Source organism: Ornithorhynchus anatinus, chromosome 2 (genome assembly GCF_004115215.2).
Source record: "Ornithorhynchus anatinus isolate Pmale09 chromosome 2, mOrnAna1.pri.v4, whole genome shotgun sequence".
Taxonomy (NCBI): domain Eukaryota; kingdom Metazoa; phylum Chordata; class Mammalia; order Monotremata; family Ornithorhynchidae; genus Ornithorhynchus; species Ornithorhynchus anatinus.
The window spans coordinates 155,179,265-155,193,728 of record NC_041729.1 but is presented as its reverse complement, the minus strand read 5'-3'; the positions used below and the strand labels follow the sequence as shown (position 1 = coordinate 155,193,728).

Sequence of the window (14,464 nt, the reverse complement as noted above, 5' to 3'; positions counted from 1 at the left end):
GAGCCAGCAAAGATGGGCCCTGAGGGTTATAGCTAGAGGTGAGTTTTAGGAGCTGCTGTTATAGCCAGGCCTGAAGGATTTTGCTTTTGGGCTGTTTTTCATTTAACTTTTTAAACAGAGCCTAATACCAGTCGAAAAGTATTAGACAGAGATATCCTCTAGCTTCTCACCAATCAATTGTATTTATTGCATCAATCATATATATTTAGTGCTTACTGTGTGCAAAGCACTGTACTAAGCATTTGGGAGAGTATGCTATAGCAGAATAGGTAGGCACATTCTCTGCCTTCAATGACCTCGCAGATGCTGTGGGCTTAGCACCATACAAAGCACTGGAAGAGTACATTATTTATTCATTCAATCGTATTTATGGAACACTTACTGTGTGCAGAGCACTGTACATTAAATCCAGATGGTCCCTGATATCAGGAAGCTTACTGACCAGTGAGGGAGACAAACGCAAATCATTTATGGATTGAAGAAGAGAAAAGAAAACTGGGTATGATGAGCGAGTGCTTAAATATTAAGGTAATTTGATAAGTACAGGAGTGCTTTAGATGGACAAGAGTGTAACAATTTGTGGTTAGCACAGAAGTACCGAGGTGATAACGTTGGTATTTGTTAAGCGCTTACTATGTGCAGAGCACTGTTCTAAGCGCTGGGGTAGATACAGGGTAATCAGGTTGTCCCACATGAGGCTCACAGTTAATCCCCATTTTACAGATGAGGTCACTGAGGCACAGAGAAGTTAAGTGACTTGCCCACAGTCACACAGCTGACAAGTGGCAGAGCCGGGATTCATACTCATGACCTCTGACTCCCAAGCCCGGGCTCTTTCTACTGAGCCACGCTGCTTCTCTAATTGCATCAATCATATATATTTAGTGCTTACTGTGTGCAAAGCACTGTACTAAGCATTTGGGAGAGTACGCTATAGCAGAATCGGTAGGCACATTCCCTGCAGGGGGGAAGAGGGGTGGGAGTTAGCTTCAAAAATCTGCTGAGAAGATCTTCACAGAGCAGTACTAACTGGGATCCTGCCCTCCATCAAAGCAGACCAGGGCAGTTTTCCACAATCACTTGGGGTTGGAAAAGGAAGGAGGAGGACTCCGTTCAATTGTAACCCCAAGTGCACCAGTTCACTCCAACCCCAGATATTTCTTTTCTAGCTTCTAGGTAGAGTTTGAGGCATTCCCGAAACTCTGTCCAAGCTTACAACTCAGTCATTCATTCAATTAATCATATTTATCGAGTGCTTACTGTGTGCAAAGCACTGTACTAAGCTCTTGGGAGAGTACAATAGAACGATAGATTCCCTGCCCACGAGCTTACCTTTCCTGTCACAAGGCTGCTTTATGGACAACCAAGGGACTTCATTTTCTAGAGTCTTTCGCTCTACCAACTGTAGTTTAATTAATGTGAGCACATACAGTGCAGGCCAGAATAGATTATATATTAAATTAAATAATGCATCTCTGCTTCTGATCGTCTGTGCCCGGATCTGATTCATTAAGAGCTGAGTTAGACAGCTGATTGGTTGTTCTGAAAATGGGTTCAGTCGCTGAATCACTGCCCTGACTTCTTCATTTATGCATTCTGCTGTGCTGTGTTGGCTAATGGTTTTCTAGAAGAAAAATTTTGTCTTTAATAACATTCTGGGAAGCAGATGGAGATATACACACAAATACACGTCTAAGAAAAAAAATCGTAGGAATAATTCAGTTTTTAAGACCCTTGGGTAAATATGACAAGCGCTTAGTACGGTGCTCTGCACACAGTAAGCGCTCAATAAATATGATTGAATGAACGAATGGTTATGACAAAGGATATATTTTTGATGAGCGCAACTGTAGAGGAGTCTGTTGGGTCCTTCTTAAAGATGAACAAAATGGAACTGTGTCTGATGATATTTTGCCTTCATCCCGGCGTTTAACCCAGCGCTTGACACATCTACTAGATAGTAGATCTACTAGAATAGTAATAGATAGTACTAGTAATAGTAATAGTAATAGTACTAGAATAGTAATATTGGTTTCCCACTTTCCTGAAAAACAATATTAAATGAAATAGTGATAATGGTATTTTAAGTGCTAATCATGTGCCAAGTATTGTAGAAAGTGCTTGTAAGATCATTAGGTCAGACACAGTCCTTATCTAAGGGGGAAGGAAAATGGATATTTAATACCTATTTTACAGAAAACAACAATGAGCGACTGAGAAGTCGTGACTCTCCCAAAGTCCCCCAGCAGACAAGTGGCAGAGTCATGATTAGAACCCACCTCCTCTGATTCCCAAGCCTGTGCTCTTGCCGCTAAGCCGTGCTGCTTGGAAAGAGCACTGGCCTGCGAGTCAGAAGACTTGGATTCTAATCCTGACTCTGCAGTTTGACTGCTGTGTGACCTTGGGTAAGTCACTTAACTTCTCTGAGCCTCAGTTACCTCATCAGTAAAATGGGGATTTCATTCATTCATTCATTCATTCAATTGCATTTATTGAGCGCTTACTCTGTGCAGAGCACTGTACTAAGCGCTTGGAATGTACAATCCGGCAACAGATAGAGAAAATCCCTGCCCAACAGCGGGCTCACAGGCGAAACAATTAAGACTGTGAGCCCCGCGTGGGACAGCCTGATTACCTTGTACCTACCCCAGCTCTTAGAATAGGGCTTGGCACATAGTAAGCGCTTAATGAGAATCATCATCATCATCATTATTATTATTACGGGCATTTGGCAATTTATTTCCATTTCTGTCTCCCCCTCTAGACTGTAGGCGCCTTGTGGACAGGCACCATCTCTGTTGTACTGTACTCTTCCAAGTACTTAGTACAATGTTCTGCACATAGTAAGAGCTCTATAAATACTACTTATTGATTAGAACAGGGCTAGCACATAGTAAGCGCTTAACAAGTACCATCACCATCGTTATTTATTAGAGAAGCAGCAGTGTGGCTTACCGGAAAGAGCACGGGATTGGGAGTCAGAGGTCATGGGTTCTAATCCCAGCTCTGCCGCTTGTCAGCTGTGTGACTTTGGGCAAGTCACTTTACTTTTCTGTGCCTCAGTGACCTCATCTGTAACATGGGGGTGAAGCCTGTGAGCCCTACGTGGAATAACCTGATGACCCTGTAACTACCCCAACGCTCAGAGCAGTGTTTGGCACATAGTAAGCGCTTTACAGAAACCATCATTATCCTCTGCGGCTCAGTGACCTCCTCAGTAAAACGGGGTTGAAGACCGTGAGCCCCACGTGGGACAACCCGATCACCTTGTATGTACCCCAACGCCTCGAGCAGTGTTCGGCACATAGTAGGCGCTTAACAGATACCATCATCGTTCTCTGTGCCTCAGTTAACTCATCTGCAAAACGGGGATGAAGACCGTGAGCCCCACGTGGGACAACCGCATGACCCTGTATCCGCCCCAGGGCTTAGAACGGTGCCTGGCACACAGTAAGCGCTTAACAAATACCATCATCAACATCATCATCGTTAAAGAGAAGCGGCGTGGCTCGGTGGAAAGAGCTCGGGCTCGGGAGTCAGAGGTCAAGGGTTCGAGTCCCGGCTCTGCCACTCGTCAGCTGTGTGACCGTGGGCGAGTCGCTTCACTTCTCTGGGCCTCAGATATCTCATCTGTAAAATGGGGATGAAGACGGTGAGCCTCACGTGGGACAACCCGATGACCCTAGATCTCCCCCAGCGCTTAGAACAGTGTCTGCACATGGTAAGCACTTAACAAATACCAACATCATTATCAAGTCCATGCCGCTCCGACGTGTGAAAAGAGTAAAAGAAACAGAAGTCTCTTGAACCCTCATCCCGTCGGGTGGAGGGTTTGAAAACCTCCCGCCTCAGCGTCGGCCGGGCAGAGAGGAGGGCGATTTTCAGGCTCCAAGTTGGCTCTTTTAGGACGGCCGGAGGCGTCTACCTGCGAGGATGCTCTTTCTTGCCATCTCGGGTTGCCGACCGCGGATTGGCGGCTTCGGGCGAGGGGGAGGGAGGGTCCGCACACCGCACCGCGCAGCACCGCGCCGCACCAGGCCCGCGGCCCCCGGGCCACCGCATGGAAATTTCCACTCTTTAGGAAGGCGGCAGGGCCAGGGAGGAGGGTCTCCGCACAGACTTTTCCCCGCACATCCCCCCTTCCCCTTCCCGCGTCCCCGTTGCGGAGGGAAAGACAGGAAAGGTGGGTGACTGTGAGGGGGGTGGGTTTTTTGGGGGGGGCGGGTGGAGTGGTTGGGCGGTGGGTGGGAAAGGGGAGCGGGGCGGGGAGGCTGCGGGCTGCTGGACGGCGGGTGTGGGAGGCGGTCCTCCGCAAAGGCGGCCAGTGACCACCCGGCCGCCGGGGCCCCGCGGGACCGGGACCCACCATCCCCCCGAACCCCCCGGACCCCCCTCCCCGGACCCCCTCCGGACCCCGCTCCGCCTGCCCCGGACTGCGGGGGGGGGGGGGGGGGGTGTCCGGGGGGTCCCCGCGCTGGAGGCGGATTCCCTGGTTTGGGGGGCGCGCTGTCCCTGGGTTTTGGGGGGGAGGGGTGTCCCAGGCTGGGGGGACGGACTGTCCCCGAGTTTTTTGTGGGGAGGGGTGACCCAGGCTGGGGGGAGAAGGGATGGCCCTGGGTTTTTGGAGGGGGGTGTCCCGGGTTTGAGGGGGCGGGGTGTCCCTGAGTTAGGGGTAAGGGGGTGTCCCAGACTGGGGGGGGGGCGGCTGTCCCCGAGCTTTTGAAGGGAGGGGGTGTCCCGGGCTGGGAGGGTGGGGCGGACTGTCCCCGGGTTTCGGGGGGGAGGGGTGTCCCTGGTTTGGGGGGGCGGGGTGTCTCCCGGTTTTGGGGGGAAGGGGTGTCCTAGGCTGGGGGGACGCACTGTCCCCGAGTTTTTTGGGGGGAGGGGTGTCCCTGGTTTGGGGGGCGGGCGGTCCCCGAGTTTTTTGTGGGAGGGGGTGTCCCAGGCTGGGGGGCAGCGCTGTCCCTGGGTTTTTGGGGGGAGGGGTGTCCCCGAGTTTTTAGGGGGGACGGGTGTCCCAGGCTGGGGGGGGCGGGCTGACCCCGGGTTTTGGGGGGTAGGGGTGTCCCAGGCTGGGGGGGGGCGCGCTGTCCCCGGGTTTTTCGGGGGGAGGGGTGTCCCTGGTTTGGAGGGCGGGCTGTCCCCGGGTTCTGGGGGGCGAGGGCCGTCCCTGGGTTTGGGGGGAAGGGGGTGTCCCGGGCTGGGGGGGAGAAGGGATGTCCCTGGGTTTTTGGAGGAGGGTGTCCCGGGCTTGGGGAGGGGCGGGGTTTCCCCGGGTTGTCCCGAGTTGGGGGGGCGGGGTGTCCCTGGCTTGGGGGGAGAAGGGCTGTCCCCGAGGCTGGGGGGAGGGGGGGGGTGGTCTCGGGTTGCGGGGGCTGGGGTGCGGGCTGTCCCTCCCCGGGGAGGTTGGGGTCTGGGTGCGAGCGGGAAGGACGGCCGGAGAGCCGGGGGACAGGGAAGGGGCCGGGGACAGAGAAGGGGCCGGGGGACAGAGAAGGGGCCGGGAACGGCTTCTAGACTTCTAGACCGTGAGCCCGCTGCGCGCACGGATTGTCTCTATCTGCTGCTCAGTTGTCCCGCCCAACCGCTTAGTACGGCGCTCTGCACACAGCAAGCGCTCAATAAATACGATGGAATGAATGAATGAGCTGCAGCCGTGGGGCCGGCTCCGGGACGTCTGTGGGACCGACGGCTCCGGGGACGGGCCCGCGGGCTCGGGGACAGCTCGGGGGACGGCTCGAGGGGACAGCTCGAGGGGACGGCCCCGCGGGCTCTGGGACAGCCTGGGGCAACTCTGGGACCCTTCTGCGATGGCCCCGATACGACTCTGGGACAGCTCTGGGACGGCCCTGGGACAGCCGTGGGATGGCCCCGGAGCTGCCCTGGGACAGCCCCGGGACGGTTCTGGGACAGCCCCGGGACGGCTCTGGGATAACCCAAGTCAGCCCTGGGACAGCCCTGGGACAGCTCCGGGACAGCCCAAGACAGCCCTGGGACAGCCCCGGGATGGTTCAGGGACGGCCCCGGGACAGCCCTGGGACAGCCGTGGGACAGCTCTGGGACAGCCCAAGTCAGCCCTGGGACGGCCCTGGGGCTGCCCTGGGACGGCCCTGGGACGGCCCTGGGACGGCTCTGGGACGGCCCTAGGATAGCCCTGGAATAGCCCTGGGAAAGCTCTGGGACGGCTCTGGGAAGACTCTGGGATGGCTGTGGGACAGCCCTAGGATAGCCCTGGAATAGGCCCGGGAAAGCTCTGGGACGGCTCTGGGACAACTCTGGGACGGCTCTGGGACAGTTCTGGGACGGCTCTGGGACGGCTCTGGGACAGTTCTGGGACGGCCCTGGGACGGCCCTGGGACGGCTCTGCGACGGCTCTGGGACGGCTCTGGGACAGCCCTGGGACGGCTCTGGGACGGCCCTGGGACGGCTCTGGGACGGCTCCAGGGACGGCTCCGGGACGGCTCCTGGGACAGCTGTGGGGACAGTCCTGGGACAGCTCTGGGACGGCTCTGCGACAGCCCCGAGACAACCCCGGGACAACTCTGGGACGGCTCTGGGACGGCTCTGGGACAGCCCTGGGACAGCCGTGGGACAGCTCCGGGGGCAGCTCTAGGGGACAGCCCCGGGACGGCTCCAGGGAAAGCCCTGCGGACTCTGGGACAGCTGTGGGGGCAGCCCTGGGACAGGTCCGGGAGAGCTCAGGGAGATGCAAAAGAGTAGAGGCGGTGGGTCCCGGAGGCCAGCGCGACCCACGGAAGAGCCCGGACACTGGCCGAGGGGAGAGTTGGGGCCAGAGGGAATCCAGGAATAAGGGTCACTGGGCCCTGGCTGGGGGCTGGAGTTTTCCTCTCTGCTTCTGTCCCCAGTACAACCCTGCCAGGTTCTCTGCTGGCAGGCTCTCAGCCACCCGAGAAAGTGTCTGGCGGGGCAGGAGGTGAGGAACGGGAGGCCGAAGGGAAAGAAGGACCGGCAATCCAGCTGCCCTAGTTCTCCGTCACTTCCAAGTGGACAGGGCACAGGCCGGACAGGAAGGCGGAGGCTGCCCGATGGGAACGAGAAGCAGAGCTGAGCCCCGCTTCTCCAGCTTAAAGCTGGATTAACCCCTCCCCCACGGCTCTTCCTCTGACCTCTGGAGGAACAGGGTGGATGGCCTTCAATAAATGATAACGATGGTATTTGTTAAGCGCTTACTATGTGCCATGCACCGTTCTAAGCGCTGTGGTAGATAGGCGGCAATCAGGTTGTCCCACAAGGGGCTCACAGTCTTCACCCCTATTTTACAGATGAGGGGACTGAGGCACAGAGAAGCTAAGTGACTTGCCCAAAGTCACAGAGCTGACAGGTGGCAGAGCCGGGATTAGAACCCATGACCTTCTGACTCCCAAGCCCGGGCTCTTTCAACTGGTCAGATCAGCTATCGTAGTTGTCCCGCCGAGACAGTGACGTGTCCATTGCTCTGAAGCCGGGCTCAGTAGGTCAGATTTCTTCATTCATTCATTCAATGGTATTTATTGAGGACTGATTGGGTGCAAAGCATTCTACTAAGCGCTTGGGAGCTGACAGCAAGGGGCATTGAGATTTCGTCCAGTGTCACCCGTAGACTGGCCAGATTTTGGTTTGGATACCTGTAATATCAGCCTTGAACTTGGGAGCATGACATCCCTTGGTTCCCATTTTTTTTTTCAATAAAACGATGTTTGGGGTCGTTGGCGGTGGGCAGCGGGAAAGCGAGGGAAAAGCGTGGTCTATTAGAACTAGTGTGACCCTATTCGTTTTGATGACGTGGGAAAACTGTAAGCGTACCGGTAATAACTGCGGATTTTGCTAAGTGCTAAGGCCTGTGCTAATTGCTCGGATAGATCCTAGAGAAGCAGCGTGGCCTAGTGGATAGAGCACGGGGCTGGGAATCAGAAGGATCTGGGTTCTAATCCCGGCTCCTCCACTTGTCTGCTGTGTGGTCTTGGGCAAGCCACTTCACTTCCCTGGACCTCAGTTACCTCATCGCTGGGATTAAGACTGAGACACAGGTGGGACATGGACTGGGTCCAACCCGATTAGTTTGCATCTACCCCAGCATTTAGTACAGTGCCAGAAACATAGTAAGTGCTTAACAAATGCCATTAAAAAATGCAAGATAATTAGTTTGGGTGGCCACATTCCCTTCACACATGCAGCTCATGGGTTAAGGTGGGGTGAGAATGGGTTTTTCATTCAAATTTTCCAGATGAAGAAACTGAGGTTTAGAGCGGTGAAGTGAGTTGCCCGAGATCACACAGCTGGGAAGGGGCAGAGCCAGGCCTCAAGCTTTTCCACTAGGCCAGGCAGCTCCTCTAAATTGTGCAAACATTTGTTAAGGGCTTACTTTGTGCCAAGCACTGGGCTAAGCCCAGAGGTGAATACAATCAGGTCACATGGAGGCCCTGGCCCACATGGAGCTTACAGACCCCATTGTGATTGGGGTTTGGAATTTAAGACGCCCAGAATTTGGGGCTGTCCCTGCTGCGGGTCCCCCTGGAATGCTATGCCGCTTTGGAAGATAAAGCGTATAATAATAGTAGTAATAATTGTAGCATTTATTAAGTGCTTACTATGTGCCGGGAATTGTACTAAGCATTGAGGCTGTATACAAGCAAATCGGGTTGGACACACTCCCTGTCCCACGTGGGGCTCACAGTCTCAATCCCCATTTTAGAGAGGAGGGAACTGAGTCACAGAGAAATGAAGTGACTTGCCCGAGGTCACACAGCAGACAAGCTGCGGAGCCGGGATTAGAACCCACGACCTTCTGATTCCCGGCTCCCGGGCTCTATCCACCATGCCAGGCTACTTCTCAATAGCACAGCCACTGTGGGACTCGAACCCGTGCCACCAGGGAGACTGGAGCCTAAATCCAAAGTCTTATATTGCTCGGTTACACTATCAAGGCCAAAGTCCATAGCACGTTCTAACCCAGACATGGAAGTCTAATTAATTCATTAATTCTATTTATTGCTATTCTTCTTGTCTGTCTCCCCCGATTAGACTGTAAGCCCGTCACAGGGCAGGGACTGTCTCTATCGTTACTGATTAGTACATTCCAAGTGCTTAGTACAGTGCTCTGCACATAGTAAGCGCTCAATAAATACTATTGAATGAATTAATGGTACTTATTGAACGCTTCCTCTCTTCAGAGCACTGTATTGAGTGCTTGGGGGAGTTCAGTGCAACAGAATTGGCTGACATGTTCCCTCTCCACGATGAGCTAAGTGTTCCAAGGGAGAGAGAGCAGCTAGGCTTTCTGGCTCTGGGGAGCAGACCTGTTTATAAGAAGCGGTTCCAAATTCAGCCTGTGAATTCTTCGAGAGTTCCCCAGGAAAACCTACAAAATCCAAGGACCGTCCCCACTAAAACGCAGATATCTCCTCGGCCTTATTATGGAGTATAAGAACTTGAAGATATTCAGCTAGAAGATGTGTTCCTTCTGCTTTGATTACTAAAACAATGTCTAACAAAATAAGGTCAGTTGAGTAAGATTCTGTTAGTTTCAGCAACACCCTCTAATTTCCCACCGGATGAATGACGAAGCCTCCTCCAGGAGGTCTTCCCAGACTGAACCCCCCTTTTCCTCTACTCCTCCTTCCCTCCCCATCGCCCCTATCCCTCCCTCTGCTCTACCGCCCTCCCCACCCCACAGTACTTGTGTATAGAAGTTCATATTTATTATTCTGTTTATTTTACTAATGATGCATACAATCTATAATTCTATTTATTTACAGTGATGCTATTGATGCCTGTTCACTTGCTTGGTTTTGTTTTGTTGTCTGTCTCTCCTCTTCTAGACTGAGCCCACTGGGTAGGGATTGTCTCTATTTGTTGCCAAATTGTGCTACCAACTCTAATGTAATGCACACTCTAAATTGCTTACTACAGTGCCCCAACACAACAAGTGCCCAATAAACACCATTGGTTAGGGCGAAAACTCTGAACCTTGTTCCCCAGACTCTGGCAGCTATTGCTGTGAAACAGTGTAATTGAGTAGCTTAGAATCGGTCACTGTAATGGTCAACCTGACTCCGCCGCTTGTCAGCTGTGTGACTGTGGGCAAGTCACCTAACTGTCCCAAGTGAGGCTCACACTCTTTATCCCCATTTTATAGAGGAGGTGACTGAGGCACAGAGAAGTGAAGTGACTTGCCCAAGTTCACACAGCAGACAAGTGGCGGAGCTGGGATTAGAATCTATGACCTCTGACTCCCAAGCCCATGATTTTGCCACTAGGCCATGCTGCCTCCTAGAAACCAAAGCAGTGTGGCCTAGAGCAAAAAGCACCGGTCTGGGAGTCAGGAAGCCTAGGTTCTAATTGTGCCTCTGCCGCTCGCCTGCCGGGAGACCTGGGTCAAGTCACTGGATTTCTCTGGCACTCCATTGATCAGCTGTAAATGAAAATTAAATCACTGTCCTCTCTTCCTCAATGAGCCCGGTTTGGACAGTGCTTGTATTTGCTCTGCTTAGATTGTATCTTCCCCAGTCCTTTGCACAGTGTTTGGCACTGAAGTCTCTGGGCTTCAGTTCTCTCATATGCAAAGTGGGGACTCAACGCCTGTTCTCCCTCCTACTTAGACTCTGAACCCCATGTGGAACTTGATTGTCTTGTATCTATTCCTGTGTTTAAGGACCGCGCTTCGTAAATAGTAAGGGCTTAACACATACCCCATAGTAATTTGGCACATTTAATAAACACCATCATTATCATCGTTTACTTTTTAGGGCACTCAGACGATTATGTCTGGACTGGTAGGGTTCAGAGCTGATTTTCCTCAAGTTTTGGGGCTCCTTAAGTCATGTTTGGGAATAGCTCATGAGTTAACGCTAGTATTTTCTGCCATGAAGAAAGACATATGAAATCAGTCTAAAGAGCTCATGAGTTAACGCTAGCATTTTCTGCCATGAAGAAAGACATATGAAATCAGTCTAAAGATTCATGCCAATTACGTGGAACTTGTCTGCATATCAGTCAGTCATTGATGAGTGCTTACTTTGTGCGAAGCAATATACTAAGCAATTGGGAGAGTACAGTGCAAACAGAGTTGGTGGACATGTTCCCTGCCCACAGTGAATTTACAGTCTAGAAGGTTAGACGGACATTAATACATTTTGTTAATCATAATTAATATGTGGCCTAGTGGAGAGACAACGGGCCTGGGAGTCAGAAGGACCTGGTTTCAAATCCTGCCTTTGCCCACTGCTTGTTAGATTACTGTGGGCACTTAACTTATTCACTTCTCTGTGCCTCAGTTTCCTCAACTGTAAAATGGGGATAACTCTTCTCCCTCCTACTTAGACTGTGAGCTCTGTGCAGGACAGGGACTGGGTCCTACCTAATTAACTTGTACCTACCCCAGCACTTCGAACAGTATTTTACACATAGTAAGCACTTAGCAAATACCACTGAAAAAAAAGATATGTACATAAGTGCTGTGGGACTAAGGGTGGGGTGGATACCAGGGCACATAAGAAGAAAGTCTAGAGAAGAGTGACAGAATGAATAAGGGGATGGAAAATCTACATATGGGAAAAGGTAAAAAAGAAAAATTGAGGTTGTTCCAGAAGGAAAGAGAAGGTTTCTTCAAATCCACCTTCAGGAACATGAAGGAGATTTTTTAGGGGGACATGGTCCAGATGTTTTCCAAGTCCACAGATTAATGAACCAGAGGAAATTAGGTTTTTTTGGTTTTACTGTGTGGCAGGGACTGTGCTCAGTGCTGGAGGAGATACAAGCAGATCAGAAATAGTTTCAGTTCCCCATGGGACTCACAGTCTAACGAGGCGGTAGATTAAATGGTTAATTCCCATTTTATAGATGAGGAAATGGAGGCTCAGAAAGGTAAATGTCTTGTCTAAGGAAATACAGCAGAATAGTGGCATTACCGGGATTGTCAGGATAATAAATCCCTGGAGCAGTGTGCTAGGGAAGCTGTAGAGTCTCCAACTATGGAAATCTTGGAAAAATCATTTGTTTTGGAAGAGTTAGTGCCCTGTATTAAATAGACATAGTCTCCTGCCCTCAAGGAGCTTAGAATTGAATGGGAGATAATGTTTTTCACGATTTAAATGATTCATAAAGAGGGAAGGTGAAGGCATGAAACCTTTGAATTTTTTTGTCTTTCCAGCACACTAATTCCACACCCAGGCAATCCCAGTGTCCTCATTCCCCTGAGGCCTGGACTTCTCAAGGGTGTGGACCCTGTGAAAATTCTGTCAATCAATCAATGTATGTATTATTAATAATAATAACAATGATGTATTTTCCTAAGTGCTTACTATGTGCCAAGCACTGTTCTAAGCACTAGGGTAGATACAAGGTAATCGGGCTGTCCCACATGGGACTCACAGTCTTAATCCACATTTTACAGATGTGGTAACTGAGGCACAGAGAAGTTCAGCTCTTAGTGCTTGGTACATAGTAAGTGCTTAATTAATACCATAATTATTATTATTACTAAGTGACTTGCCCAAAGTCAAACAGCTGACAAGTGGCAGAGTCAGGATTAGAACCCACCACCTCCGACTCCCAAGCCCATGCTCTTTCCACTAAGTCAAGTGCACTTAATATGTGTAGAGCACTGTTCTAAGCACTTGGAGGAGTAATAACAATGTCGGTATTTGTTAAGCGCTACCTATGTGTAGAGCACTGTTCTAAGCGCTGGGGTAGATACAGGGTAATCAGGTTGTCCCACGTGAGGCTCACAGTTAATCCCCATTTTACAGATGAGGTAACTGAGGCACAGAGAAGTGAAGTGACTTGCCCACAGTCACACAGCTGACAAGTGGCAGAGCCGGGAGTTGAAGTTTCCTGCCTTTAATGAGTTTACAGTCTAGAAGGGGATACAGACATTAAAATGAATAAGTAATTTAATCAATCAATCAATCAGTGGATTTCTTGAGCACTTACTGTGTGTGGAGCACTTGGGGGAGTACAGTACAGCAGAGTTGTTAGACATGTTCCCTTCTCATAAGGAGCTTAGTCTAGAGTCAGCACGTCCTCTGTTCATAGCATTTTCTAAGGCTTAAGTGCTGCAAGCAAGAAATCAGGTGGGCTCTTAGAAGAAAAAAACTTGTGGGAAATTCATGACTAGCAAGATTTTCCTGGCTCCAGAGTATTTTATTCATCCCACCCAGCTGACTTCTTTTTTTCCTTTTCATTCTTAATGTTCATCTCCACATTTCTTTGCAATAGACCTGAATGACTTTCACACCCACACAGATGGTTCTTCCAGTTTCAAGCTCTTTCTGATCTCCTTTGGGGATCTCTTAAAGTTTGTGGAAATTTCCCAAACTACTTCCTGTTGCTTGGGGACTTTTGGGGCATTTTCATTCTTTCCTTGCAGTCGTCCCACTCCTTAAGTTACACATTCCTTCTATTTTTCCTATCTATTGTTCTTCCTGGTCTGGAATCTTTTTTGACTCCTTAATTTCAGACAATTTGCATGCCCTCCTAACACATGTATTCACCTGTGCAAAGTTAAGTCTCTTCAGTTTCGCCTCAAAACTCTACTTGCATTCTTGTCCATCCTGTTCAATCATGTCTTCATTAAAGTTCATCCTCTCCTGCTTTAAAAAAAACCCTCTCAGTGTTCTTTATGCTTTTGTTTATCATCTCTATAATCATCATTTTATAATTATTAAAGATTCACAAAGGAAGCATATGATGGGATTAGATGCTTGGGAAAAGAATGTTAAAATTACACAAAAAAGACATCAGGGAATATACATTTTAATAAAATCAGATCTGTTGCAAGCTGACATGGAATGGAAGAACTGTAGGAGATGTGACAGAAAAAAGATTCCCATTGGTATAATGTTTCCCTGAGGATAAAAGAGGGAAAGCAACATTTAAAAACCAAAATATGCCCCCTTAGTAGGGTTCCCTAGGGGTTAGAGCATGGGCCTGAGTGTCAGAAGTCCTGGGTTCTAATCCCACCTTGCACTTCCCTGCCATGTGACCTTGGACAAGCCACCTAACTGACTTGGGAGTCAGAGGTTGTGAGTTCTAATCCTGGCTCTACCACTTAGCTGTGTGACTTTGGGCCAGTCAATTAACTTCTCTGTGCCTCAGTGACCTCATCTGTAAAATGGGGATGAAGACTGTGAGCCCCACGTGGGACAACCCAATAACGTTGTATATACCCCAGCGCTTAGAACAGTGCTTGCTATATAGTAAGTGCTTAACAAATGACACAGTTATTATTATTATTATTATTATAAATCCCACCTTGCACTTTTCTCCTCTGTGACCTTAGGTAAGTCCTTCTCCTTAGGCCTCAGTTTCCTCAGATTATCAGCCTAGAAGCTCCCTCACTTCAAACCATGGAAATCCTTTTTTCCATACTCCATCTTTTCCCACATGTTCTAAATTCCCCAGGAAAGAGTCCCCAGCACCACTCTGGAAGTGCCTGGATGCTGGTCAGCTTCCACAAAAGCCCTCC

At 50.3% G+C, this 14,464-nt stretch overlaps 1 protein-coding gene across 1 annotated transcript in view; it reads left to right on the top strand.

The window, feature by feature from the left end:
• The window catches only part of SLC38A4 (solute carrier family 38 member 4), a 175,246-nt gene that overhangs the window by 43,199 nt on the left and 117,583 nt on the right, over positions 1-14,464 (top strand). The gene's annotated exons all lie outside the window — the stretch shown is intronic.